General features: G+C 46.6%; 1 protein-coding gene and 1 pseudogene across 2 annotated transcripts in view; both read left to right on the plus strand.

The window, feature by feature from the left end:
• Positions 1-3,247, plus strand: part of LOC103463200 (myomegalin) — a 63,177-nt gene that overhangs the window by 12,031 nt on the left and 47,899 nt on the right. The window lies entirely within an intron of this gene.
• On the plus strand, positions 460-2,689 carry LOC103463199 (hydroxycarboxylic acid receptor 2-like; annotated as a pseudogene).

Raw genomic sequence — 3,247 nt, forward strand, 5'->3', positions numbered from 1 at the left:
TGCAGGTTCCTGAGTTGCAGGTTCCTGAGTTGCAGGTTCCTGAGTTGCAGCTTCCTGAGTTGCAGGTTCCTGAGTTGCAGCTTCCTGAGTTGCAGGTTCCTGAGTTGCAGGTTCCTGAGGTGCAGGTTCCTGAGTTGCAGGTTCCTGAGTTGCAGGTTCCTGAGTTGCAGCTTCCTGAGTTGCAGGTTCCTGAGCTGCAGGTTCCTGAGCTGCAGGTTCCTGAGCTGCAGGTTCCTGAGCTGCAGGTTCCTGAGTTGCAGGTTCCTGAGCTGCAGGTTCCTGAGCTGCAGGTTCCTGAGCTGCAGGTTCCTGAGCTGCAGGTTCCTGAGCTGCAGCTTCCTGAGCTGCAGGTTCCTCTGCGTCTCCGCTGGCTGCAGCTTCACTTCACTCTGATCTGGGTTCAGTAATCAGACAGGAATCTGCTGAAGCTGTTGGTGATGAAACATTGCAGCTGTGCTGATGTCAGAGGAAGCAGAGAAAGTTGGAGGACATAAAAGGCCTGAGCGGTGAGCAGCTTCCTGAAGCAGAGCTGGCTGCGGTGACTCCGGAGCGGTTTCTCTGCAGGTTGTCCTTCAGCATGCCCTGCAGCCTGAACGCCAGCGCCCTGATCAGCGCCCTGCCGCCGCTCATTCTGACAGAGTTTGCGTTCGGGTTCCTGGGGAACGGCCTGGCCCTCTGGATCTTCTGCTTCCACCTGCGGCCCTGGAAGAGCAGCACGGTTCTGCTCTTCAACCTGGCCATGTCGGACTTCCTGCTGAACGTGGCGCTGCCGCTCAGGGCCAGCTACTACTTCTCCGGGCTGCGCTGGCGCTTCGGCCCGGCGCTCTGCAACGCCTGCCTCTTCATGCTGGCCATGAACCGCAGCGGCAGCACCTTGTTCCTCATGCTCATCGCCGTGGACAGGTACATGCGCGTGGTGCATCCTCACCACCCCGTCAACTCGCTGAGCGTGACCAAGGCGGCGCTGGGCGCGCTGGCCGTCTGGCTGCTCGCCATCGGGGCGGACGCGCCCGTCTTCGCCCTGCAGCACGGCAACGGCAGCCACTGCGAGAGCTTCAACACGGACGCGGGCGAGCGGCACCGCCTGACCTGGCACGAGTTCGTCTTCCTGGCCTCCTTCTTCGTGCCGCTGCTCGTCATCCTCTACTGCACCGGGCACATGGTGCTGCAGCTGCGGCGGCGCCAGCTGGCCCACAACGCCAGGATCAGGAAGGTTCTGTGCTTCGTCTCGGTGGTGGCCGTGGTCTTCTTCGTCTGCTTCCTGCCCAGCAACGTGACGCTGCTGATGATCTGGATCGGGTCCAAACGGGCCGCCGGCTCCTCCAGGACGCAGGTGCAGACTGTTGGAACCAGAAACGTTTTGGTGTTTTTATTACGCTACGGAAGACCATTAGTGACACTGAATCAAGTTTGAAAAAAAAATCTGATTGTTTTCAAAATCTGAATTTTGAAAAAACAGAAAAAAGATATTTATGAGTTTTTGGTCAAAATTCTGAAAAAAGTAAAAGTTTTGAGAAAAAAATCACAATTCTGAGAAAAGGGAAAAAAAAGTCAGTATTCTGAAATTATTTAAACTTCATGAATATATTATGTCAGTGGCTCTAATCCTAGTTTTCACTTTTCCTTGAGTGACTTTGTATGAAACTTTCTCCTCTTCAGTGACGTTTCTGTAAAAGTTCTGGAGAAACTTCACCGAATGAGGAACAAACTTGTTTTAACCAAAGATTCACCTGCAGGTTTGATCGACATTCTATCAGTTTTATATTGAAAAAAAGTGGATCTATTTTGCCTGTTTTTTCATTTCATTAATATGAATTATTTTCCTCTTAGTTCTCTGAACTATTAGTGAATTATTTAGTGAATTAAACAAAAGCAATAATGCATTTTAATGAAAACAGGTTCAGTCTGAGGCTGATTTTCATTGTAAAACGATGGAATGATTTAAAAAAAACTCAAAATGTAAAGCTAAAAGTAGTGAAAAAGTAAAATAATTATCACCAAAAGCTTCCTCCCTCTGACTGCCCACCTGTGCAGGTGTGTCCGGCGTCGGAGCAGCTGGCCGTCGCCTTCTACGCCTGCGTCACGCTCACCTACCTGAACAGCGCTCTGGACCCGCTCGTCTACTACTTCTCCAGTCCGGTCTTCAAGAACTTCTGCAGGAAAACTCTGCGTCTGTCTGCGGAGGAAACCGGCGAGAAACGGACCAGGGAGACGGCGTCGCAGTCCGTCAGCCAGCTCTGATCCCACCGGAACCAGAACCAGAACCAGGGAGTTCTTATCCTTACACACAAGAGAAAAAACTGTTTCACTCAGAGCAGTAAAAAAAACAACATTTATGAATAAAAGCCTTAAATAATAATAAAAATATAATCCCTGAATCGTTTCCTTCCTGGTGACGAAACTAAATACTGTCGACTTTATTCAGATGTGAAACTTTTGTTATGTTTTGTTTTTTAACTAATGAAGCTAATTTTGTTTACTAAAGATTATTATTTTTATTCTAAAATAAAACAATGCAGAGGAAAATAATTATTTTTTTCTAAATATTTTTGTTTATTCACTTTACGATCAAATAGTTGATCAAATCCACTAAATGTATCTGTTTGGGATCAAGTCAGATGAACTAAATTCAGCTTTGTGTGCGTTTCCAAGAGGATTGTGTTTTTAAGTTGTAATCACCACATTTAAATAAAAAGGACATTTAAGTCAATGATTTCTTTTTGTGATTTATTTAATGAATTAAATGTACAAACTGCAGCTGTTTCTCGTTTTATTTCAGCCACTAATGAGATGCTTTCACAGGAAATGCTGCGTCGATTCAGGGGGTTTTTTAAGCATCACTTTCATTTCCTTTCCGTTTCACAACTTTGATATTTTTGAGTGTAATTTTCTCACCTGAGCCAAAAATAATCCTCGGGGTTGGATGGGCTGATTCGCCTTTTCCTGTGAAGGATGAACTCTGCGCAGAAATGATGTTTCAATATTTACACAGAAGTTGTTTTGGGTTTCTGAAGAAGTCCAGATGAGTGGGCGCGTCCAGAACCAGAACCAGAACCAGAACCAGAACCAGAACCAGCCTTTCAAATGGAAACTTTCTGTTTCTGAGTGACGCTTCAACTGGAAAACTAAGTTTAGACGTGATTCATGAAACACAGTAGAAGCTAAAAGGAAGTAAAGAATGACTCAGCTGGCCACTTCAGTTCAGTTCAGTTCAGTTCAGTTCAGATGAGTTCAGTTCAGATCAGAT

This window comes from Poecilia reticulata, linkage group LG4, assembly GCF_000633615.1.
Source record: "Poecilia reticulata strain Guanapo linkage group LG4, Guppy_female_1.0+MT, whole genome shotgun sequence".
Lineage (NCBI taxonomy): Eukaryota > Metazoa > Chordata > Actinopteri > Cyprinodontiformes > Poeciliidae > Poecilia > Poecilia reticulata.